General features: G+C 35.7%; 1 protein-coding gene across 1 annotated transcript in view; it reads right to left on the bottom strand.

Annotated features, from left to right (window-relative positions):
• ARHGAP24 (Rho GTPase activating protein 24) overlaps window positions 1–27,507 on the bottom strand; it is a 771,185-nt gene that overhangs the window by 619,320 nt on the left and 124,358 nt on the right. The gene's annotated exons all lie outside the window — the stretch shown is intronic.

Genomic DNA, 27,507 nt, shown 5'->3' with positions numbered 1-27,507 from the left:
TGCAGCAACAGAGGCTGTGATAGCAGAGAAGGCAGTACAACTTTTCTGGCAGAGGAAGCAGAAGGTGAAGGTGGTGAGGGAGGGTTTGCCTGGCCATATGTGCTACAGATGGAGGGACCAGTTTCTCTCTCAAAAGGGAGACCTGAGTGACTGGGGGAAGGGAAGGAAGAGGGAAGTATGCAGACACAGAGAGCTGATAGAAAGTGTCTCCTGCTGTCTGTCCCCTGGAGGCAACAGGACTGCCCACAATCCTCTGGGACCCTCTCACTTGAGGATTCCCCTACCAGGACATGGGTACATCCAAAGCCATAAATGCTAAGTACACATCTCCTCACACCTCCTCCCCCGACTCTGCTGCCACCCTTAGTTTGTTTTTTTTTTATGTTCAGGCTCCCAACCTTAGTCAGCAACTATAAGAGAAACCAAAAACTTGTGCTATATCACCACCTTCTGGAAAACAAAAGGCAGATAACTATCAACCTAATGAATTACTAGAATCAAAGTAAACAAAGCCTTGCCTTAATAAGAAAGGTGTTTACTACTTCAAATGTGGTGGCAGAGGCACTGTTCATCAAACACCATAAAAAGTCACAATAATAAGTTATCACAAAAGAAGATGACAATTTTCTAGCAGTAGAATCCAAAGACATGGAATATTGTGATCTAACTGATAAGGAATTTAAAAGTGGCTATTATGAAGAAATTCAATGATCTACAAGAAAACTCAAGAAAGGCAATCTTAGGAATAAAATTAATGAACAGAAGGAGTACTTAACCAAAGAAATTGGAATCCTAAAAAAGAACCAAACAGAAATTCTGCCACTGAAGAACTCAAAAAATGAGATGAAGAATGCATTAGGATGCATTGGAAATAAAGCAGGTCATATGGAAGAGAGAATTAGTGAGCTCAAGGATAGACATATAGAAATAGTACAGGTGGAAGAGCTAAGATTTTTTTTTAAGTGAAGAAACCCTATGAAAACTATCTGATTCCATTAGGTAAGGCAACAGAAGAATAATCAGTATCCCAGAAGGAGAAGAGAGGAAGGGAACTGAGAGCTTATTTAAAGACATAATAGCTGAGAACTTCCCAAAGCTGGGGAAGGAACTGGATATACAAGTCCATGAGGATAATAGAACACTGTATTATCTCAAGGGAAAAAGACCTTCTCCAAGACATATTATATTAAAACTGTTAAAGATCAGTAATAATAATAAAAAAAAATTTTAAAGCAGTCAGGGGGAAAAAACAGTAACTTACAAAGATACTCCCATTAGGCTATCAGAGATTTCTCAGCAAAAACTCTACAAGCCAGGAGAGAATGGAATAACATACTCAAAATATTGAAAGATAAAAACTACCCACTAAGAATACTCTATCCAGCAGAGTTACCTTACAGATATGAAGGAGAAATAAAGGCTTTCACAGACAAACAAAAGCTGAGTGAGTTCACCAACACTAGACCAGCCTTATAAGAAATGTTAAAAGGAGCTCTTCAACTACAACTACTATAGCTACTACAACTTGATAATGAAATCACAGTATAAAAAGAGATAATTTGTGACATCAAAAATATAAAAGGGTACTGTATATATGTCCATGTCACTCTCTCACTTTGTCACGGCTTACCCTTCCACCTCCCCATATCCTCAAGTCCATGCTCTAGTAGGTCTGTGTCTTTATTCCCGTCTTACCCCTAGGTACTTCATGACCTTTTTTTTTTTCTTAGATTCCATATATATGTGTTAGCATACGGTATTTGTTTTTCTCTTTCTTACTTCACTCTGCATATATACACTGCCAAACGTAAAATAGATAGCTAGTGGGAAGCAGCCGCATAGCACAGGAAGATCAGCTCAGTGGTTTGTGACCACCTAGAGCAGTGGGATAGGGAGGGTGGGAGGGAGGGAGATGCAAGAGGGAAGAGATATGGGAACATATGTATATGTATAACTGATTCACTTTGTTATGAAGCAGAAACTAACACACCATTGTAAAACAATTATACTCCAATAAAGATGTTAAAAAAAAAAGTCAAAAAAATAAATATAAAAGGGGAAGAGCAAAAGGGTAAAACCTGTATAGATGAAAAAAAATATATTGCTATCAGCAGGAAAAGTGCTATTTTATCTATGAGATGTTTTATGTAAACTTCATAGCAACCACAAAGCAAAAATCTAGAGCAGAGACACGAAACATAGAAAAGGAAAGATGGTTTTTCATCATAGAAAACCACCAACTTACAAAGGTAGACAGAAACAGAAGGAAAAAGAAAACAATGAAGAGACAAGATAACTAGAACACAAAAGATAAAATGACAGTAGTAAATCCTTACATATCAATAATCACCCTAAATATAAATAGATTGAACTCACCAATCAAAGACATCATGACTGGACAGATTAAAAAACAAGGTCCAACTATATGCTGCCTACAGGAGACTCATTTCACCTCTAAAGAAACACACAGGCTTAAAGTGAAAAGATGAAAGAAGATATTCTCAGCAAACAGAAATAAAAAGAAGATGGGCATAGCCATGCTTATATCAAACAAAATAGACTTCAAGCCAAAAAGGCTAACAGGAGACAAGGAAGGTCATTACCTAATGATAAAGGAGTCAATACATCAAGAAGGTATAACAATCATAAATATATATGCTCCCAACACCAAGGCACTGAAATATATCAAGCAATTAATAATAGATCTTAAGGGCAAGTAGAAAAAAATACAATAATTGTAAGGAACTTCAATACCCTACTATCAGCAATGGACAGATAATCCAGACAGAAAAGCAATGGAACCATTGGAATTGAAATACATTTTAGAACAAATAAATATAATAGACAAATACAGAACACTCCATCCAACAGAAGCAGAGCACACATTCTTCTCAAGTGAACTTGGAATATTCTCCAGGATAGATCATATGACAGGCCATGCAACAAATATTAGCAAATTTAAGAAAACTGGAATCATACTAACTATCTTCTCTGACCACAATGGTATGAAACTAGAAATCAACAAGAGGAAAATGAGATGATTTACAAATATACAGAAACTAAACAACACACTTCTAAAGAACCATTGGTTCCAAGAAGAAATCAAAAGGGAAATAAAAAATTATCTTGATACAAATGAAAATGAAAACACATCATGTCAAATATTATGGAATGCAGCAGTTCTGAGAGGAAAGTTTATAGCAATAATGCATATATTAAGAAATTAGAAAGATTTCAAATAACCTAACTTTACAACCCAAGGAACTAGAAAAAGAAGACCTAATAAGCCCAAAGTTGGTAAAAGGAAGGAAATAAGAATCAAAGCAGAAATAAATGAATAAGGCTGGAAAAACAATACAAAGGATCAAAAATCTATGAGCTAGTTATTCAAAAAGAGAAGCAGAATTGATAAACCTTTAGCTAGATTAAGAAAAAAGGAAGAAAAAGCATTTGGCAAAATACAACATTCTTTCATGATAAAAACCCTTAACAGAGTGGGTGTAGAAGGAACATACTTCAACATAATAAAAGCCATATATGACAAACTCACAGATAACATTATACTCAATGGAGAAAAATTGAAAATGTCTCCTCTAAGATCGGGAAAAGGCAAAAATGCCCACTCTCAACCACACCCATTCAGATAATATAGTACTATCTAGAGCAGTTAGACAGGACAAAGAAATAAAGGCATCCAAATTGAAAACGAAGAACTAAAATTGTAATTTGCTGATGATATGATCCTATGATCCTATATATAGAAAAACCCAAAGAATAAGTTTTTAAACTCTGGAAGTAGTCAGCAATATCAGTAAAGTGGCATGTTACAAAATCAACAGACAAAAATCAATTTCATTCCTTAACACTAATTATGAAGCATCTGACAAAGAAATAAAGAAAACAATCTAATTTATAATAGCATCAAAAACAAATATTTAGGGAAAAATTTAACCAAGGGAGTGAAATATATGTACAATGAAAACCACTAAACTTTGCTGAAAGAAGTTGAAGAAGACACAAACAAATGTAAATGCATCCATGTTGATCTATAAGAAGAATTAACATTGTTAAATTGGCCATGCTAGCCAAAGCAATCTACAGATTCAATGCAATCCCTAAGAAATCTTGAAGAAAAAAAACAAAGCTGGAGGTATCACTAGCCAACTAATATTCAACAAGGGAGCCAAGAATATCTAATTGGGAAAAGATAGTCTCTTTAGCTCATAATGCTGGGGAAACTGGAGAAACACATGTAGAACAATTAAATTGGACCCCTATCTCATACCACTTACAAAAATTAACTTGAAATGGATCAAAGACTTAAACATAAAACCTGAACCCATAAAACTCCTAGAAGAAAATGTCAAGAAGAAGCTCATCAATATTGGTCTTGGCAATAATTTTGGGGGCATAACAACAAAAGCAGAAACAACAAAAGAAAAAAAATCAACAAATAAGATTACATCAAACTCATAAGCTTCTGCACAGCAAAAGAAACAATTAACAAAATGAAAAAACTTACATAATGGTACAATTTTGCAAACCATATATTGGTAAGTGATTGATATCCAAAAAATAGAGAACTCAGTCAACTCAATAACAAAAAAACAGACAATTCAATTTAAAAAGTGGGCATAAGAACTAAATAGACACTTTTCCAAAGAGGACATCAAAGTGACCAACAGATACATGAAAAATACTCAACTTTAATTATTAGCAAAATGCAAAACCACAATGAGAAATCACCTCACACCTGTTAGAATGGCTATTATCAAGATGACAAGAGACAACAAGTGCTGATAAGGATGTGGTAAATAGGGAAATTTTATACATTGTTGATGGGAATATAAATTGGTCCAACCACTATGGAAAAAAATATGGAGTTTCCTCAAAAAAGTTAAAAATAGGTGTACCATACAATCCAGCAATTCCACTTTTGAGTATATATCCAAAGCAAATGAAAATAGGATTCGAGCAGAATACACACTCCCATGTTGATGGCAGCATTATTCACAATAACCAAGATATGGAAACCCAAATGCCCATCAACAGGTCAATGGACAAAAATGATGTGAAATATACACTCAGTGGAATATCATTCAGTCATGAGAAAGGAATATATCTTCCCATTTGTGACAATGTGGATGGACCTTGAGCACATTATGCTAAGTGAGATGAGTCAGACAGAGAAAGACAAGTACTGTATAATATCATTTACATGTGGAATCTAAAAAAGTTAAACGTGTAAAAAACAGAGAGTAAAATGGTGGTTACCAGAGCATGGGATGGTGGGGGTAAGACTGATGGTGTTAAAGGTACACACGTAGCAAGTAGTAAATAAGCCATCAAGATCTATGCACAGTATAATGAATATAGGAAATCACATTGTGCTATAATTATATAATGTGATAAATATTGCTACCTCAGCCATTATATTACAATATATAAATGTATCAAATTAAAAAAAAAAAAACTACTGTCATAAATCCCTCCCCAGATTTCACCTCCCCTAGGTAGATTTCTCAATGAATTTCTCTATATAGAGTTATCCATGGCCACTTATCTCTATTTTTATATAAACAAAATATAAAATATGATCTAATTTACCTTCCACCTTATTTTCTACCTGACAGTGACCAATGTTGCTGGTCAATATTTGACATTCTAATACTTATAGAATATCTTACTTGCTTAATCTGTGCTAAGAAAAGAACAGAGTAGCTGCTGATTTTAGAATTTGCCCTAATTATTTTTTTCAGCTACTGTAATAGGTGAGTTAAAATGCTGTTGGGTCCTTTTAATCTTTTTAATCATTTGTCCTAGTATAGGATAGGACAATAATTTCCTAACTTTCAGATTTCATAGACCCCTAAAATTTTGCCCCATAAATTTGGGAAACCAACATTTTTTCCATTTTACTTTGGAACAGTGGAACCCTTGTTAAGACAGGCACTGTCTTTAGACCAGCACTTGGGAGCCACTATTCCAGTGAATACTACTAAAACTACAACCATCCTGAGCATGTGATGAACTTGAAATCATTCCAGGAATAAGGTCTTGGTCTTAGTGATACCAAGAGAAAAAATCCCAAACTGCATGTGAGCCCAGAGACCAAAATGTCTATAACTTTCTGAGCATTTGATCTCAAAAGACAGCTAACATTAACCAATTGACAAATTACAAATTCTTAGTGGTGTTCATAACTTGTACCATCCTCTCAGTAGGCCAGCCTCATCCTTCAATTCCTAGGAAGCCCCAAACATTGATAAAAGAGAAAAGTGTCTAATATGGTTTGGGAAAACAGATATTCTGGGACATTTGGAAGCCACATGCAGAGATATTTTTAAGAGACATTCAGGCATTGACTCCATTTTCCACCTGTAGTTGCTAGCTCTGAATTTGGTTAATGAACCAGAAGAACCTGATGTATTTAAACAATATCTTAAACAGAAGCATATAGATTACTTTTGTCAATAATGAGATTTAAACTTAAGTAGAAAAGAGCAAGGAAGTAGCAAATTCAGCCTCTTTCCCAACCCTAGCAGGATCCCAAAAGTCCAAGAATGTCAGAAGCATAAAGAGTCCAGGGGCAAGAGGAAAATCGTACTAAAAATATTGCACTTGTTTTTGCTCTGTGTAGCTACCTCATTTCCTTTAGGGTCCATATCCTTGGCAGGGATTAGAGACACAGAAGGAGACAGGGAGATAAAGAGATAGAGAGATAGAGAAGTTCTCTCCTTATCGATCTGAACATAATACCTATTTAGCTATAAACTGATAGTTACATTTCTTGGCAAGTCACCGAATTCTGTGACCATTCTTCAAAACACATTGTATACACGGTTTTATCATTTAAGGATACAGGTGTTCAGAATGCAGGTAGACCCTTATTTCCAGCAGAAAATTTGATAATGTGGAATTACATCATACAATTAATAGTAATCTGATCTCAACACATTTTATTAATTCCACATGTGCATAACTCCTCACCTCCACTTTAGCCTGAGGCCTAGTAAGAAGTAAAACAAGCACTGGAACAGCTGAGCTCAGGTTTCTCTGCCCAGACAGTGTAATGATAGGAGCCATGTGGCTAAATTACCCTGTATCTAAATCCCCATACACTACATGGTGCATTTTGAACTGAAAATAGCCAACAAAATATAATGACCATATTCAAAGATGATAAGAAAATGTAACGTCCTTAAAAAAAGTCTCTAGTACACGCAACCATTTTAACTATTGAGCTTGTGAAATGTGAATATTTAAATCTGTGGCAGTTAAATTAAAGATTCTTGGTTTTGTGGTTCCTTTAGGAAGCATTTATTTTAAATGATCCTTTCTGAATTTTCAACATAATAGGAATTAGAAAGGTGTCATACAAAGAAATAATGGAATAGGAAGACTCTACATGGAACAAAATCTTCCATAAGAGAAACTTGCTGAGTCAAAGGAGATGAAAGGCAATGATGAACAGGAAGGAAATAGAGTTAAATAACATTGTTGAGCTATGCACCAGGTACTTAACTCGGTGCCTTTTAAGTTATTTCATTTAATCCTCAAAAATACTAATATTTGGTTATTATCATCCACATTGTCACAGATGAGGAAATGGATTCAAAGAGCTGAGGTCACCCATCCAAGTTGACAAGTTGGTAAGTGGTAGAGTGAGGTTTTGAGCCCAAACTTTTACATACTTTTCTATAATGCATACTTGGCTTATTCCAGTATACTTGGGAATTTGAGGGCTACTCACAATATCAGAAAATTCCCTCCTTTATTTTCTCCATCTCTCCAAATTGCGTTTATGGTGTACCTGAAGAACTACATTTTTGATGAACATTTCTTCATGTTTTCTCTTCCCAACCTCCAGTTTTCTCTTCCTTGTGTGAAATTCTGTAGCATTCATTTACTCCACACTTATACATCCTACATCATATACTACCTAGTTTACTAGTTAACTTCTACACATGATTTACATTCTTCATTATTCAATTGAAGGCAGAGACCATATCTTAAAGATCTTTCGGTTCCTCTTTGTACAGAGCTGCAAAATAAATTTCTTCTATCCTACCAACTTTGAGCAATTAGTAGTTGCTGCCTAGAGTGCCATGTTGAAAAACTTGTACAGCCTGTTTCCTGTCTCAGTAAAACAAAACAAAACAATTTTTTTGACTAATTAGTGATGGTATGGTGGGTATGATTGGGAAATTAAAGGAACAGAGGGTAGAGGAGGGGCAGAAAATGATAGCACTCATGCATGTGTGTGCTGAACCTGCCATAGTACTTCAAATAGAATTTTGTACATTTTAGATTTCCATTTTCAATGAAACTAATTCAGATAATTTGGGTAAAATTTACATCAACATTACAAACCATTAATTAAAGTGATTTTTAAATTCAGGTTAAACATGCAGAGGAAATGAAGCTTTTTGATTTTGTTTTAACAAATTCCTATCCACAAATAATCTCTGCGGTTGACCCCCTAGTGAGGGCAAAAATGATTGACTCACCAATTCTGGTTAAAGCTACAGATTAAGGATTAAATTGTATTGGGTTCATTTTCTCTGGATAAAAATTCTCAGTGTCTCTAACACTCTATTCCTCCCCCTAACTTCTTCTCTAAAGAATCTGTATGAGTAGAGAAGGGTAGAGTGTAGAGCACAGGTGTCCTTGGGAGTATTGTGGTCCCCCTGGAATTGATAGAAATAACTACATGCTAATCCTCAGATATGTGCTCCCTGCTGTCCACTGTCCTAAAGGGCTATAACCTTTGTTCACCTTGCCACTATGAGCCCTGCTGGCCTCCTTTGTTGCAATTTAGAGTCAGTAATTCATGATTCAGTGTTTCAGCTCTAGAAGCACTCATAGGAAGCATCAGCCATCTGTTACCAACTCAATCTGGTTTTAGTCCTTGATGGCTGCAACTCCTTAGTCTAAAGCTCCACCTCCACCAGCCCAAGGCTGAGATATCCACTCCATCCTGTGCTGTTGGGATCACCTTGCCTCCTGAAATAGTCCTGATACTCAGCCCAGGATTTATAAACTTCAAAGTATCCAACCGATCAATAGTATTCCCCAACTTTAATGTGTGTAGCCTCATTTCAGAGACCCATACAAGTACGAGGTCAAGAGCCCTACCTTTCTTGAGCCCCCTAAACTTAGTGAGCCTGTGAGCTTAACCACAACCAAAGCCCCAAAAGGAAATTGGGACAAACACATCTAAGTGCTTTGGTATCTTCTTTTCTTTCCAACCTTCATCATGCAAATACCTGGACCAGCCTTGAGGGGAAAGAGCTTTCTTCTGTTTCCCTTATGTCACATCTTCCTTCTATCAGAGAAGGCCTGTCAAGAAGGAAGGAGTGTATTCTTTACACTGTTAGAGAAAACTGTGAACAGAGTCCTTCAAACTTAGTCTATGGTAAGATCTGAAAGACTAACATGTGGCATAATTTTATTTTGCATATCAGAAGGTGAATATTAACTAGGTCTTTCTCTTTGTATTCTACACCATCAGTTCCTAATATAGTCCCAGGCAATGTCTACCCCTGGGGAACTAGGGCAAAGGTCTTAAATTCAAAAAGGTGAAAGAAGAAAGCACATTAATAATTTTCAAACTACATTCTTATTATACCTCAATGTCATTAATACATAAAATAACTAGTGGTTGGTATACTCTGTTGATCAGAGGCCAAAGTCAACTGTCTGACTCCCTAAAAGGTCAAGTTGCTTCAGGAGTCTAGGGTTGAGGGCTAAACTCTAACTTCAAGCTATCATTTTATAACTGCTTATTACTAGTCATGAAAGGGAACAGACAAACTGGTATGGATAAACAGTACAAATTTTCATCATAATTCAAAATCATGATTGAAAAATGTATGCTGTCATGATGTTAATCTTTAGTTTCATCTTTATAATATTTCATTGAATCAATTGAAATGTTGATACTCTGAGCCCATAAAATAACATGGCAGTGTTTCTCTTTCAGAGCATACTGACCTCAGTTCTTCTCTCCACTCCTAGCTTAAGCCTACTGTTAAAATTATATAAAATTGTGTTGCATAAATCCAAATAGATTAAGGGTGTTCCTGGCTTTTATTCATGTACTATTTCTGAAGGTGGAAAAAAATGGTGTTCAAATAAAGCTAACTAGATTTTTAAAATATATATGAGCGAAAAACTCTTCCATTATTTTGTAAAAAAAAAAATCTGGATCTTTAAATAAATAGCCAGTTCTTAAGGGATCTCAGTCATGTTTCTAAGCCTTGTCATTTGACCAAACTGGTTTTGGATTCAGTGAACATCCAGTCGATGAATGGATGCCTATTTATGGCCTCTTTCAAATAAGAAGGCACATATTGCATCTCAATTTGAAAAAATACCCAGTGCTTTATTCATTCATGCAGTGTTTCATTCACTCCAACCAAAGAGTGCAGGATCAGACACTGTGCTTAACTCAATTGGTTTTAAACAACAACAAAAAGTAGGGCACTGGATTTCTGCCTCTGAGCATGATAGAGTAAAGGGAATTGGACTTACTCCCTCACAAGTAAACAACTAGGAAACTGGACAAAATACATTCAAAAGTGTGTTCAGACATTAGACGACAGGCAGTGTAGAATGTTGATCCCTGAAGAAAGGGAAACAAATCGGGTGGTCCCTACAACTCTCCCAGCTTTCTACCTGGAGACACTATCCAGGCCATGGTGCAGGGAGGGGGATCCTAAGCAAAACATAGACATGTCACTGAGTTAAGAAGACAGAGATCTGAGTGCAGTGAGATGGGTGCCTGGAATTTGAAGGGCAGAGTTTTAAAAGATGAAAGCACTACAGAGCTAGAGCTCCAGAAATACACACAGAGGGCTCCTCCACTCTTGCCGAATACGAAGTCATGATGCATAGTTTAGAAACCCACAAGTCAAGATAAAAAGCAACTTGGGGGCTGAGATCTGAACAAGAGCTCAGATGGGACTGGGAGATATTTGAGTTCATACTAGCCAAAGAGTAGAGTCCTTAAATACCTGGGCATTCAACAGAAACTCTGGAAGGAAAATGCCTTAGTAGTAGGTCTAAACTAGGCATCGATTAAAAGCTGTTCTAAACTCAAAAGCCAGTATTACTACGATAACAAAATCAGAAGACATTATACAAAAGGAAAACTTCAGATTATTAGTTCTCATAAACATAGATGAACATATCTTTTTAAAATATATGCAAATAAAATTATAATAATTAAAAAGGATAAAATCATAACTAAATGGGATTAATCCCATTTAGGAATGTACATGTGGGTTAATATTGGAAAATCAATGGATGTAGTTCATATTAGCAGGAAGACATATATATATACACATATATATGTGTATATATACATATATATATGTATATATATAAATATATATATATTTATATATATACATATATATATGTATATATATAAAGACAAACTACCTAACTGAAAAGCAGGCAAATATAAATGACCAGTAAGCATTTAAAAACACACTCAATATTATTTGCCTTCAGAGAAATGCAAATTTAAAAATACAATATCACTACATATTAGAATAACTAACATTAAAAATATTGATAATGGCAAATATTGTGAAGGATGTGGAGCAACTGGAACTCTCACACATTTCTGGAAGCATAAAATGGTACAACTACCTTAGAAAATAATTTGGTGGTTTTTCACAAAATTAAACAAACACCAGATGATAAGCAATTCCACTACTAGGTATTCACACAAGAAAAATGAAACCTTGTGCCCACACAAAGAATTATACGTGCATGTTCATAGTGGATTTATTTGTAATGGTAAACTTGAAGTAACCCAAATATCTATTAATAAGTGAATAGGTAAACATATTTTTGTATATCCATAAAATTGAATACTACCCAGCAATAAATAGGAAGAAGCTATTGATACACACGTGGATGAATCTCAAAAATAGACCAAGTAAAAGAAGCTGGACTCAAAAGAGTATGCATCGGGCTTCCCTGGTGGCGCAGTGGTTGAGAGTCCGCCTGCCGATGCAGGCGACACGGGTTCATGCCCCGTTCCGGGAAGACCCCACATGCCGCGGAGCAGCTGGGCCCGTGAGCCATGGCCGCTGAGCCTGCGCATCCGGAGCCTGTGCTCCGCAACGGGAGAGACCACAGCAGTGAGAGGCCCACGTACCACACACACACACGAAAAAAAAAAAAAAAAAGAGTATGCATCCTATGGTTCCATTTAAAGGGAATTCTAGAAAAGGTAAATTTAATCTATAGTGATTAGTTATAGTGGTTGACTAGAACTGAAAGTAGACATGTAAGTGAAAAGATGCATGAAAGAATGACTTGAGGTGAGGTAAATGTTCACTAGGTTGATTTTGGTGGTGCTTACACAAGCATATGCATTTTTCAACTCATCTAACCATGAACTTAAAATTAGTGAATTTTATTGTGTACGTAAATTATATCTTGAAAAAGTTGATTAAAAATTTTTCAGGGGAAAAAGTAATTCACTAATTACCCTTTCTTTTGCATTTTTTTCTGAGTCATATTTTGCATTCATATCATGAGATATTTGCTCAACCTTGAATATGATACCCTGATAGTCTATAATTAACAGAAATCTATGTATAGCGCTACTATTCCTTTAAATCATTGTCCTGTGAACTCTAGATAGTCAGGTGATATCTTCTAATAGGATCACCAACTTCTCGATTGCTTTGGAACTGCCTTAAAATGATGACATAAGCATCATCAAATAAGAGCCATTGGCAGATCAGAAAAAGACTTGAACTTAGCTATAAGCTCAATTGCACAGCTATGGAGAATTACTTAGGATACAATAAAGGATACAATAAAGGACTTATGGTTTGCCATAAGTAAAACTCAGGTAAATGGAGACAGGATGAAAACGTAAGTCTAACTCCCTACCTACTTACTCCTGAAATGAATCAAAACTTATAATTTCATCTTGGCAAAGAAGCTTGTAGGATTCTTATTAATCACGGATTGCTAAAACCAAATGATGCAAGAAGAAATGTCAGGATGTTAGTACAATAGTCAGTAGGAAGGAAATGAATTATCATTTTTCTCGTCTTAGAGTTCTAAGAGATTTGGCAAAGATAGATAAACAATATTTTCTTCTTCTAGAAAAAAAAGCAAATGTTTTAAAAAGTAGATAAAAAGTTCCTTGAATATATCTGAACTTATTTATAACGTACCTTTTTAAATTAGAAAATTTTAGAAAACTACCAACATCACTTTTCTTTGTATTTTTTAAATAAATTTATTTATTTACTTATTTATTTATTTTTGGCTGTGTTGGGTCTTCACCACTGGGAGCTGGTTTTCTCCAGTTGCAGAGAGGAGGGGCTACTCTTGGTTGCGGTGCATGGGCTTCTTATTGTGGTGGCTTCTCTTGTTGCGGAGCACAGGCTCTAGGCACATGGGCTTCAGTAGTTGTGGCACGCAGGCTCAGTAGTTGTGGCTCTCAGGCTCCAGAGTGCAGGCTCCAGAGCGCAGGCTCAGTAGTTGTGGCACACGGGCTTAGTTACTCTGCGGCATGTGGGATCTTCCCGGACCAGGGCTCGAACCCATGTCCCCTGCATTGGCAGGAGGATTCTTAACCACTGTGCTGCCAGGGGAGTCCCATTTTTCTTAGTATTGAGTAAAGAAAAAAAATCTATATTTACACATGTGTAAAATTATCTTAAATGATCTTTTCAAATGCAGCCTGCAAACAATACCCTATTATGCTCTTTGGCAGTTTAAGTATGAAAAACATTTTTTGAAACAAACATGGCCACCTTAAAAGTCTGAGAGGCATTATAGGGAAAATACCAGTTAATTCTCTACAACTTGAACTTCTTTCTACCACATAATTATGTGATAAGAAACTTCTATGGCCTTCCCACTGCCTCTAGGATAAGTTTTAAATTTTTTAGTATGGTAATACATAACCATTTATACTCTACCCCCATCCTACCTTACCAGCCACATATTCCATTACCCTCCCAGCCTCTGCCTTACTTAAAAACTGAGCCAATCCTCATTCACATATATCCAGCTCTCTTTGCATCTCTATCCTGTGTACATATCCTTCCCTTTTTCTACCTATTCCTGATATACATCATCTTATAAGGTCCAGCTCAAATACTTCCTCCCCTATAAAGCCTAGCTCGGTTCTCTGTGGTTATCCTGGTCCCTGGTATGTAGCTTTATTGCAGAATGTATCACAGGGCACTCTTAATTTTGTATGCCACCCTCCTTGACTACATTAGATTTCTTTTTTCAGGGCCAGGACTATATTCTACTAATTCTCATTAGTTTGTTTCTTAATTATCACATATCCCATTCCTTGTATGGTCATTGTGAAGAGTAGAAACACAAAGTCTAATGAATCGAATTTTATTGGTCTCTTGTTTGTGTTTGTTTTGTTTTTGGTATAAGTGTAGTTATTTTGTTGTGTTTCTTTTTTCTTTTGTTTTTACCCCTTCTCTGACCTCCTTCATTTCTCTTGAGTGTACTGTTTTTCAAGGCTGATGAAGCATGTTTAATTTAAAAAGTGAGGCTCTGTAGACCTTATGAGAAAGAAAAAATTCCTTACTTGCAAAGTAAAAAGAGGCTTAGATCATCACTGCTATGGATCACTCCTCAAAGTACATGTACCTTTGAGAGAAGGTCAATATAATTTAAAGGCAATGTTTTATGTAGAAAATGCTAAGTATACAAGATCTCCAATAGCTTTTCCTCATGCCTCAGACTTGCAGCACACATTTCCCCCCACTTTCTATCCATATCTTTCTAAAAGGTTGTATTTATATTTTTATTGCAGATCTAAATATTATAAATTACAAAACCTTGAAATGGAAATCACTACTCTAGATATTCAAGACAGAATTTGATTTTTAAATTTCTTATATCTGGGCTTCCTTGGTGGCACAGTGGTTGAGAGTCCGCCTGCCGATGCAGGGGACATGGGTTCGTGCCCCGGTCCGGGAAGATCCCACATGCCGCGGAGCGGCTCGGCCCATGAGCCATGACCGCTGAGCCTGCGCATCCGGAGCCTGTGCTCCACAACGGGAGAGGCCACAACAGTGAGAGGCACGTGCACTGCACAAAAAAAAAAAAATTCTTATATCTATTTCCAACCCTGCTGTTGGACTGGCTGATTATAACATTTTCTGAGATTAGTTATCTACATATCCCCCAAATAACCAAGTCAATTTAGTTACTTAGTTTATTCATATAACCAGTTAAAAATAATCAGATTGGGTATTGGCACCATAAAATCTCCTGCCCCCCTCAAAAAATACTCAATATATATTAGTCTTTAATTTTCAAACACGTATTCTGGTGTCTCTAAGCCAAACCTCAGCTCTCTTAAACACTGTCCGTTGAATCTCTTCTCTGTCAGTTTCTTCCTTGATGTAATAATGAGACCAAGAGAAGAACTTTTTCCCAGTGGTTATAACTCAGTGGAACATATTTAAGCTATAATACAAAATCGCACTTGCCAACTTGAACACAAAACTAGAGAAAACGTCTTTATGTTATCATATGGAAGCAACAGGTCATCACACTCACAGCTGTTTCAGACAAAAAGTTTCTCATTTTATTTTATTTTGTAAATGTCTGTATAGCACTAACTACAGGCAATATTGTAGTAATTTACAAATATCAACCCATCAACTTCTCATAACAAAACCCTGTGAGATAGGGACTATTATTAGCACTATTTTTAAATGAATGTGAGCCTAAGTTATGTGTCCAAAGACTTGCAACTAATGTGTAACTGAACCAGTATTTGAATCCAGTCTGGCTCCATGATCTGTGGTCTTAACTTCTTTTCATCGCAGCCTCTCCCATGACTGCCAGACTTCTAGGAGCAGGACCAAGATATCTTGAGAACTACCTTCACGGTTCCCACGAGTGAAGAAAATTAGCTTACCACTAAAAACCATACATCCAAGAGTCAGTAAGGAAGTTGCCATTGGTGCTACAAGGTTGCCATTGATACATCCTTACATAAGTGTCCTTTTTTCTTTTAAGTTGGGCTACATATTCAGCCTTCTCAATATTTTGTACATAGAGTTACTTAGAGATTACAGTAGAGTGATAACTGCAATCACATAAAATTGACCCAAACACCTTGATTCTCTAAATTCCATTTCTCAAAATGTAAATATGTCTTCTCTTGGTAATTTCTTAATAATTTTTAAATTCACTGGTGTTAGAGCTATCACTGACCTCTACTTCTGATGCAAATGAGCTCTTCCTTTTGAATATTTATGCATAAATTATTCAAAAACAATCTCTGTGCCTTACATGTATTATTTAACTTCAAAAAGGTGTTAGGAGCTAAAATTTCCTTCAAAAACTACCTGTCTTAAAGATCCGCACCAGTTGCAGTCTTATAAAATCCAGAGATGTCTGAAAATTGTGAATGAGTTTAGTACAAGAAAATGGGAGCAGTGGGTAGGGGAGAGGAGAGTTGATCCCTACTTGATAGGGCTGGGCCTCCCCAAAACCATAATTATTACCTGAGCCTCTGGGAACTGAATTGCCCACATATGTAGAAGGATTTACAAAGAAGCATATCTTGCATTATATCTCTATGCTGGGTATTCAGGCATTTCTAAAAATAGGTAAACCCAACAGAGGTGATAATGGTGTTGGATCCTGGCAGTTCTCAAATACCAGAAGGGGACCTCATGAGTCAAGATGCCTGTCAGGACTGAGGAGGAGGGTTAACAGTTTGGTTTCCAGGGGCCATCAGAGAAAAAGGGCCTTTCGGAGAATTTTTATTCCAGATTCCTATAACTACACCTTGACTCTCAGCAGTGGGTGGAAACATGTAAATACATCTATGTCCTCCTAATTACTAAGAAGGGCCAAAAGAGAAAAGGGAAGATTTGACCAAGGCTTAAAAATTATTTCCAAGAATAATTACTTAAAAACAATATCATTTGGCTAAAAGCATGTAGTACTGAGAGTGTATACAAATATACACGACAAATTTTATATGTATGTGTACATGATATTGCAAGAAATATGTGAATGCAAATGTGAATGGACAACACTAGGCACTCTTGGAAATAATGATGGCTGTTCTAATAGATGAAGGGCTATTATTGGGTGATGAATTAGACCAATTCCATGGAGCTCCAAAAAGCAGATATAGGATCAATAGTGAAAATTAAAGGGAAACTAATCTCATTCCTGTGAAGAGAAGAACCTCCTAAAATTTTGAGCATAATTCCCTTTCCTATATTTTTTCTCTGAGAACTTTCCATCATCTCTACTATAGTTTTCCTTTTTATGGCACTTCTATTCACCTCCTTGTTATTCCCTGATGCCTGAGCTTCCTAGAATTTAATTTGCATTGCAAAAAAATTTTATTTTCAGGTTCTACAGCTAATGTAAATGTATCTTAAATAAGTAAGAAGTATGGCTGGTTAAAACAAAGATCTGATTAATTTTATGGTATTTTTTTATAGTGAGTATAATATTAAATTATTTAGTGAATAGTCATCTTTTCCTTTGAGGAAGTATAAAACAATATGAGTCACAAGTATTCAATAGGTTTTCTCGGTAAATAATTATGTCCTTCATTTCTTGGCAGCCACCATGAATGTAAAATTTTCGTAAATAACCAAGAACAATGCATCCAACTGGTCCCCTGAGGAAAGAAATAAGAATATCATAGCTGCCAACAGCCACCTTTTCTAACCATTGAACTATAACAGACACCTAAGTATGCTCACATCAAAATATGTACAACTGCATCATTTCAGAGAAACAAAAAGAGGTTAAAATATTACTAAATGACAAAAAAACTTCTCTAATTAACAGACAGCACCCTTGATCTTCTCTCCTATCTGCATAGAATGAAAATCCCTTCTACTATGTGGGAAAACATAATTGTGAAACCACTGATTAATATCTGTCTTACTTTAGGTGGAGTTGTGGTTCTTTCCTAGTTAATACGTGAAAAGGAATATGAAGAAAACACCCTGAGAGTCTCTGTATCTCAACAAAAGTCCCCAGGCCTTTGGAATTGGAGCCAGTTAATCTCAGTGGGCCACATTCCCTTCTGTGACACGAAAGGGCAGAAGCTTTCACACACATTTATCTTCATCCCATGTTTCTGTCCACACAAGATGAGGCAGAGAGCATTAAAACTTTTGTTTGCCATCAGACTTTCTATAGACTCTGAAAATCATTCCGTATTTGAAAGGCAGAATTGTCAGGCCCGTGGCACAGTTGTTTGCTTGTATTAAACCAGAGAATCTGACTGTTTCAGTTCCATGTAATTCATTGATGCTCATTTGGTGCTGGTATTAGCCATGGGTGAGTAGTTTGGTGGAGAAAATGTAAAGAGCAGTGAGAACAGTACTCATGCATTATTTGAGCATAAGCTATTTTTGCCCCTCAGCACATGCTTTAACACCTCACAGGACTAATGTTTCATGAAAAACAGTTTCACAAACACTGGCTGTCATTACATGTACACATACATTCAGGCACATGCACACACATATCTCTAAATAGTACCAATGAACTGCCTAATATATGGAAGTCTAATGACATAGGGACATACAAATCTTTCTAATAATAAATGCTAAATCATAGGACAAGTTAGAAAGTTGAAATGAATGTCTGTCAAGCCTGAATAATAAATATTTGCCAGAATGACTTAAAGTATTTATACTCCTTGAACAAGTAAGTCCAAAATCTGCCTCCAGGAAAAATTCAGGCAAATATTTATGTCCCCCAATTTTTTATTGCAATGTTATTTATAATAACAAAAATACTAGAAGTAATATAAATATCCAACAATAAGGGAATCAAATACATTTATGATATCTCCAGTTATTCAGAATATTACTCAGTGATTAAAAATTATGTTTCCTAAAAGCATGTAATGTGGGAAGACATTTCTGATATAATGTTTGGTGGAAAAGCCATCAGAATTCAAAATTGTACAGACAGTATAATCTCAATGTAAAAGACATATATGCACATACAAAAAGGCTGAGCAGGAACATATCAAAGTGATAAAGTATTTCTAAAGAGTGAGATAATGCAAGTGTTCTTTTCTTCTTTATACATTCTGGTATTGACAAATTTTTCCACAATTGACAAAATATTGTTTTTATTGGCAGGAAACAAAAATAAATTTCTCTTCCTTATAAAGCTGCCAATAACTGTTTCCTGGAGAAGTCACTCTCTAGGCTTTTTATCCAGCAATGCTGCTTCTCTAGTGACATTTTCCCAACATTTAATTAGTAATTGTGGAAACGAGAGAAAAGAACGCTAGACTGAATAATATGATCTCCTCAAACAACTTCTTTTAAAGGGAGTTTTGATTGTCATGACAACTCAGGAGTAACTTGACCATTCAGGAGGAGAAATTTTCCTGCCAGAGCAGTGAAAGACAATCGCAGTCTTTACCTCTTGGGATCTTTGGCTTCCTCTCACTTCCTTCAAGATGTCAATCAAGTTCGTGATGGTCTCTGAATCTAAAGCAGACCATTATTAGTTTGTCTTGCCAGCTCTGAGAATGTTAGGCTCTCTGGGAATTAAGAGCAATGTGGTTGCTAGGCACTGCTGGTCTCAGATGTGTGACTTCATTAACTACAAGTTACACAAGACTAGAAATCAAGCCCTGGGAAGGGGGACTAGGCATCCAAGTCACAATCTCTCTTCAGTCAGTGTGAAAGGTTTCTTCCTAAACTGAATGGAGGAAAAGAAGCCTCTACGCAGCAACTTGGAGAAATATGCATCTATAAATGGTGTAACAATTAGAAAATACGTTGACATCTCTCCCAACTGCCACTGTTTCTTCCATCCAACCTTCCTGTGAGCCATGATACAATTGTTGTGTGATTGTGTGTCTATGTTTGAAATTAATGGTTAAGAGCAATGTAAGTAATATCTAATCTTCTTTGGCCTTATCAGTTTCCAAAAAATGTTTATTTCATAAAGTATTTGAAGGTCTTTTATGTAGACAACACTGCACTGTAGGTGAAACCAAGGAGACAGAAAAGAGATCAATGAGCCATGAGTCACACTCGCACAGTCAGGGAAACAACTTCCCCTTCTGGTCAAAGAACAGTACAACAGAAGGCTCACTTCTAAATGCATGTGTCTCTCCAGCAGCCTCTTCCTCCATACCTTCCTCCATTATTTTTTCAGTAGATAACTGGTCTCATCAAAAATGAGTAATAAACAGAAATGAATTCTTCTAGGATTTATACACAAAAGCTACAAAAATGACTAAGAGAAAGAGAGAGATGAAAAATCCATATAGAGATGAAGAGTTTAGACAAATCAGTCAATATTTTTTTTTAATTCTAAAATAAAGCATGATATTTTAAGATGAAAAACTGAGCTGATGGTGCTCAAAAAATAGGGGGGGAAAAGCTAGGGACAAAAAACTAAGCATAAAAATCACACAAAAAATAAAAATTATAAAGAAGATGACAGATAGGAAAGGAGATAAAGTTCTCTGATATATACCTAGTGTTCATAATGCAGAGAACAGAACAAGTGGAACAGGGGAAAACATTCAAATACATCATAGAGGAAAACATTACTGAGATAAAAATTAAAACTGAAGGTTGAAGTGACTCACCATGTACCAAGGGAAAAAAGTAGATGGTTGTCAAAATTAGGATGAGTCCTTGGGAAATTTGACAAAAATATTTTATGCAAAATGAGCAACATCAAGATATATTTAGAGGAAGTTATACAGTTACAAGGATTACAAGACAAATCCTAAGGGATTCAGGAAGAAAAGGCAAGGTACATGTAAGCCAAGCAAGGAAGTAGGAGAAATTGTCTAAAGTGGAAACATGTAATTAAATGTAAAGAAAGAAAGAAATGAGTGCTCTAATATTTTTTTCTTTAGCTTTAGGGAGATTTTTAAAGACCCAATCAATCTTTCTTGTGGTAGAAAACATTTATCTGAAGTCTTTTGCTTCCGATAATTTCACAATTCCTTTTATTTCAGAGGATTGTACATTTGTTAAATGTAATTAAATTTAATGCTTAAAAATTGAATGTAATCTATTGTCATCCACTTATTTTTCTAAAATTTAGGAGAACAGCACTTATGCATTAACAAATACAATAATTTGAAATGCTTTCTCTAGGAAAAATAATTTGTTTAATGTGTCAATCAATGTCTGCTGATAGGTGTTATGATTGCAGGCAATAACTAAATTGAGGGCTCTATACAAAACACATCACTCTAAGAATCACATCAGATGAGACAACACAGGAAATTCATGTGTCAACTGTCTACACCTGTCAAAGCAAGGATTAAAAATATTTGCTACATCAATGCTTCTTAGTCACCCACTTATACAGTACTCTGAAGTACACTGGATCATTTTTCTTTCTTTCCGAAGCTGCCATAGAAATAGTCACGCTTTAATATTAATCTATAAGTACAACAAAAGACTGAGAGCATAGGTTAAAAAATCATAGGTTAAAAAATCACAATGAATTGTGTGAGTTGATTTTGATGAGTGCCATTATCCTATAGTTCCATTGTGGATGCCCAAATAGGCATACTTTTCTTAATCTTTTAGCAATTTTATTGCTTGAGACCCTCACAATTCTAACATTGGGGGAATGCTCCTAAATGACTTTTCTGCTTTTCATCTCTGTTCTCTTCCCCCAAACCCCATCCCCATTCATCCTCTATGGCGTACGCCATTCAGAATGATCTTTCTAAAAGTCAAATCTGTTTTTCTTACCTCTATACTTAAAAATTCTTTAATAAATACCCAGTGCCTTTCCTATAAAATCAAACCCTGTTTTGTCATAGAAGGTCTGTTATATCCTCCTTTTATAAATAAATTTTAGAAGAAAAGAATGTCTCCCCAACAGGATTTTTTTTTTCTTTTCCATCATGGTTTATCACAGGATACTGAATATAGTTCCCTGTGCTATACAGTAGAGTTTGCTGTTTATCCATCCTATATATAATAGTTTGCATCTCCTAATTCCAAACACCCAATCCTTCCCTCCCCCCATAGGAATTGACAAGCAGTTTACTTTGTGACACGACTGTCACAAATGATGGCTCTACTTAAGTATTCAACATTGTGAGAGCTGAGCATTGCATTTTTTGTGGTTTTAGTCATTACATGACCTAATTTCCATGGCATGAATTTTCAATGAGGACAGATTGTTCTTTAGCACAGGCCTGGCCACTCTCTACCTTTGATTCAATCCACCCTGAGAAGATGGAGATAGATCTGTTTGGTAAATTTGGGTAAAACAAACTGGAGTATGCAACGGTGAGTGTCGTCCTTCTTCCTCTAGGAAGTAAGCTGCTCACGGGGAACATGGTTTCTGCTCCTCTTCTGAGTCTCTGAGTCTCTGTCTGCCCTGGTCCTTTGATTGGGCAAAGAAATCTAATCCATCTGAATTTCAGAATATTGAACTGATTTGGTTACCAAAACTAAAGTCACATGCTCAAGCTAGCCACTATCAGTAAAAAAAGAGATGTTAAGCTTCTTTGCTACTTTTCTTCCCTCAACTTTTTCAGAATCCTGGTGAGGGCGAAGGGTACTGTTTATTGAATGCTTCCCCAGAGACCCCAGTAAAATCTCATTTAGGCATTGAAGAAAAGTTCATTGAGGTATTACACTTTGCCAAATATTGTTGATGAGTGCTGTGATATGGGTGATGTCATTTGGTCATACAGCTCTCCACCTGTCCACAGCCTCCGTCACTCAGCCTTTGGCTCCTGAAACCCCTTCACCACCCCACATCCTCAACCTCCATGTGACTCCACTGAGCTTGGTAAGGAAGGGAAGAGTCCCTGTTCCAATCTGTAAAATAATAATGAGATGGTAATTTCAGGATAATCAAAAGATAAAACTGGTAAAGTGTTTTGCATATGCTGACTTTCTTATGAAATGGAGCATTCAAACAATACTGAGTTTTCACACATACACACTGTTTTGAATTTTCTGCCTAAACATGGGAAACATTAGTGATGCAAATTGTTCTGAGCCCTGAAGCTGACGTTTCTAGCTTGGTGATTAAGGATAGATGACAGAGAGGGGATTTCCTGACTATAGCTGAGCTACTCTGAGGAATTTTTAACCCATAGTTCCTGCTTAGGAACAAAAGAATAAGTTGAATCTTTTATTTTTCCTGGTATATGATTTAGGGGCCTTGTTAAAAATTAATTACATACTCCACCATGATAAAATCCCACTAGAACTTGACCCATGGAAGACTAACATCACATTTTTCTTTTGAACTATTTTTGCAAAGGACCTAATCTCTCCCTAAACAAATTAGAGGAACATACTTATCAGAAGGGTAAAACAGTGGGATTATTTGAAAAGGAGCTTCATTATTTACAATAGCCAGGACATGGAAGCAACCTAAGTGTCCATCGACAGATGAATGATTAAAGAAGATGTGGCACATATATACAATGGAATATTTCTCAGCCACAAAAAGAAACAAAGTTGAGTTATTTGTAGTGAGGTGTATGGACCTAGAGTCTGTCATACAGAGTGAAGTAAGTCAGAAAGAGAAAAACAAATACCATAAGCTAACACATATATATGGAATCTAAAAAAAAAAAAAAAGGTTCTGAAGAACCTAGGGGCAGGACAGGAATAAAGACGTAGAGAATGGACTTGAGGACACGGGGAAGGGGAAGGGTAAGCTGGGACGAAGTGAGAGAGTGGTATGGACATATATATACTACCAAATGTAAAATAGATAGCTAGTGGGAAGCAGCCGCATAGCACAGGGAGATCAGCTCAGTGCTTTGTGACCACCTAGAGCGACGGGATAGGGAGGGTGGGAGGGAAACACAAGAGGGAGGAGATATGGGAACATATGTATATGTATAGCTGATTCACTTTGTTATAAAGCAGAAACTAACACACCATTGTAAAGCAATTATACTCCAATAAAGATGTTTAAAAAAAAAGGAGTTTCATAAAAGGATTTCTTATCCCTTAATGTATATTTGGAGACATATCACAGGAAAGGAAGGAGTTATGTTGGCCTACCTTGCTTAAGAATAATTGTCCCATATTATTATCCTTTGTTTCCATGAAAAGAAGTCACTGAATCATTATATAGTCAGTGTCTGAAGGTTCAGTCCATGGAAAGAGTTCTCCAAAATCTAATATAATACCATATTGCTCTCTTTTCTGATTCTTAGTTCCACTTTTCTTTTTTAGGTTCTATTTCTGATACAGAATTAGTGCCCAAACTGACTCCTACTAGCCCTTAGAAATCAATAATGCCATTACTTAATATATTTATAAAGCAATAAACATAGAGCCAAGTAAGAATAAAGATAACTTTTTTTGCATTTTTCACATTTTTGAAGCAATATTGAGTATTAAGATCAATGATAATGTAATAAAAAATAAGGCAAGAATAAGAGGAAAACAACATATACATATTTTCAAAATAAAATATTAAAAAGTTAGTTGCACTAATATTTAAAAAATTTAGATATGTGTCAGTTTTTTCATTTTCTTGTTTACAGTAGTAAAAACCTCAAATAAAAGATATATTTAATGACTCATTAAAGTGTATAACAAACTTGAAACTTAACATTCTTATTTGATTAATTTTTCTGAAACATTAGAAAGGAAATTGATAGGTGTAGCAGCCAGACAAATAACTTCTAATTTGTGATAAATGAGACAAATCTCTTCAAAGGAAATATAGTTTCCAAATCAAATCAATAACCCATTTTAGTTAAATTTTTTTCCATTAAAAGTGAAATTAGTAGTGAGTGTCAGCCAGCATGCCAATATTTCAACTTTATCTGAAACTGGTACTTTCTGAAAGTATAATGTCTGCCAGTAGAACGGACTGGGAACTTTCTATTAGGTTAGCCATCAAGTCAGGGATTGAAGACATCTTTCATTTCTTCCAGAAGAAATTATAGCTCTCTAGTGAGAACACAATTTATCAACAAGCATCTAACAAAAGTAATCAGATACATCCTTCTTGGCTTTAGTCAAATTTCTGCAAAGTTAAATATGTAAAACCTAAATTTAGTGCTTAAACATATGTACACAACCATGCTTTTACAGAAATGTGCTTCTATACTAGACAAAAATAATAGGTCTGAGAGGTGACCAAACCCATTACCTAAGTCGCCTCAATAGATGCAGCAGCAAATACGAAATTGCAGAGCTATCAGTCTCCATGTGGCTGAATAAGCATCAAATAGACCACTCCCAAGCTAAGCAAATCCATGACATTTAGATCAGTGCTCTACTCAATGACTGTGCAAAGTATTTGATGATGATTATGCCAACTTTTAACCTATTTAGTATGAACTGTAATTTGCATAAAATAATGTATGATATTGTGTTGATAACAACACATCTACATAGTGAATCTAATTTTCTGGGGTTAGACCGAAAAACTTGAGGTTTCTTTTCATTCTTGTTATTGATCTGTCAGCCCTCCAAGTTTCAGGTTTATTTTCTGCCAATATGCTGTCAAACACTAGGCAGGTTAGGAAGATGATATTTTTCAAACATTGAGCTTCATAGAGAAAAGGGGTCTATAAAATTCCCAAGTAACAGTATTACTATTCATAATGTATCATAACAGAAGAGAAATAATATTCACTGAAATTAAAAGGAGATGGTCTAAATTTGATAGCAGAAAATGATTTTAAATGGATTAACTAATAAACCCTTGAGTGTTTCTGAGCATATTACAGTAAATGCTCCATACACAATACCAAAAATTAAAAGATAATAATTTACTCTTACAAGTAATGATTTATTTTATTTTACTTGGTTTTGTAGCCTGTGAATTTATGTTCAGCTTTTTACTCTCATGGATTTGGAAGGAAAAGAACTGCTGATTGCCCTTTTCTCACTCTTTCTGCCTCCATTTTCTGGTTTGAATAAGAAACTTTTCTGCTTAAGAGTTAGATACAAGTATTTGTATTTTTATGATATGCTATCAAAATGTTTTAATTCACTAATATATTCACTCAAAAAAACAATTTTTTTATTGGGCACCTGTTCTGTGTCAGGAATGTCCTGTTATCTATAAGGTGTGTATTAGAAGATGCCACATGATCAGGTCCAGTACATAATTTGTGGGTGCAGTGCAAATAGAAAAATGTGAGGACCTTTGTACAAAATTTATTAAGAATTTTAGAAGAACTAACCAAGGGTAGGGAACCTGTTCAGACTGCATGCCCATGAAGCCAGCCCCACATATGACTTTAGCACTGAAACTTCATTACTCTTTTCAGTGTGAAAAAAAAATGATGAATGTGCATTTAGAATGCTTTTGAACTATGAAATTAATAGAATAAGGCAATATGAGTCACTGGCAGTATGAGTGTTTGCATTTTTTTGCACATTTATTTATTTAATTCAGAAGCACAAGTTTCTAGGGAGAGCCAGTAATGCATTTTCATAATGTTGTTACCCAAATACTTTATTTTTCTGCTTACAGAACTGAATACTTCAGAGATTAAGAAGCACAAGCGGTAGCCTCTGTAATATGATTCTAGAGCCCATTCCATGTTAAGAATAACACCTTCCTCTGATATGGGTAAACAGCTAATGAAACAGGCTGCCTACAATACCTGTAGTGTCAAGTACCGAAGTACTGTCAGCTATAAGCACAGTAGAAGGACTTCATCTCTAGAAAACAAATCAGAGCCAGAAAAAAATTAATATAAACCGCATTTGATTGGTTCAACAAATATTAATTGAACACCTCCAATGTATCGGGTACTCTTCCATGGGTCAGGTGTACATCTGTGACCAAAACAGATAAAGGCCTTCACCCTCATGGAACTCACACCTTAATAATTGATAGCACGTCAGAAAGTTGACACCCACATGTGAATATGTAATCTTTCTTTGCAACTTATTTCAAAAGAATTTTCTCTTGTTAGGCAAACACCTTTAGTTTTTATTTGTTTATTCATTTGACCAAAGTTTACCAAAATAGCCTTTAAGATCCAGGCACTATGCTATGATTTAGAGTTGAATCTATAACTAAACAGTTGTAGTTGTAAATTATGTCATTATTATAAGAAAAGTAACTTTGAATGCACCTGGGCTTATCTCACGATTCTCCATTATCTGTACCTTCAAAAGGCTTAATTGTCTTACCCAGTGATTTCAAATACATGGCATCCATACCACTATTCTCTCTTTTGCCCAAGACAAAAATCACTAGTGAATTTGGGCTCTTTTTTCCAGTGAACTTAAATGAAGCCTCAAAATTCTGCTAAGGTTAACCTTTCAGCTTTCCACAGTCAATCCTATAATTGTCTAATGAGGTGAAACCATTTACCGCTTTTGCCTAAGCCTGGACTTCAAAACCTACAGTTGATTTCTGAATGGTAGGCATACTATTTAGGAAGATTGGTATATCTATTGAGCAAGCTGTATTGTTCAAGGTAAGCTAACTACTATAAAAAACAGTTCAAAAATCTCTTTGGCTTAATACCATAAAATTAATTTT

This window comes from Pseudorca crassidens, chromosome 4 (assembly GCF_039906515.1).
Source record: "Pseudorca crassidens isolate mPseCra1 chromosome 4, mPseCra1.hap1, whole genome shotgun sequence".
Lineage (NCBI taxonomy): Eukaryota > Metazoa > Chordata > Mammalia > Artiodactyla > Delphinidae > Pseudorca > Pseudorca crassidens.
The sequence above is the reverse complement of the archived record's forward strand: the minus strand, read 5'-3'. Positions and strand labels throughout refer to the sequence as shown.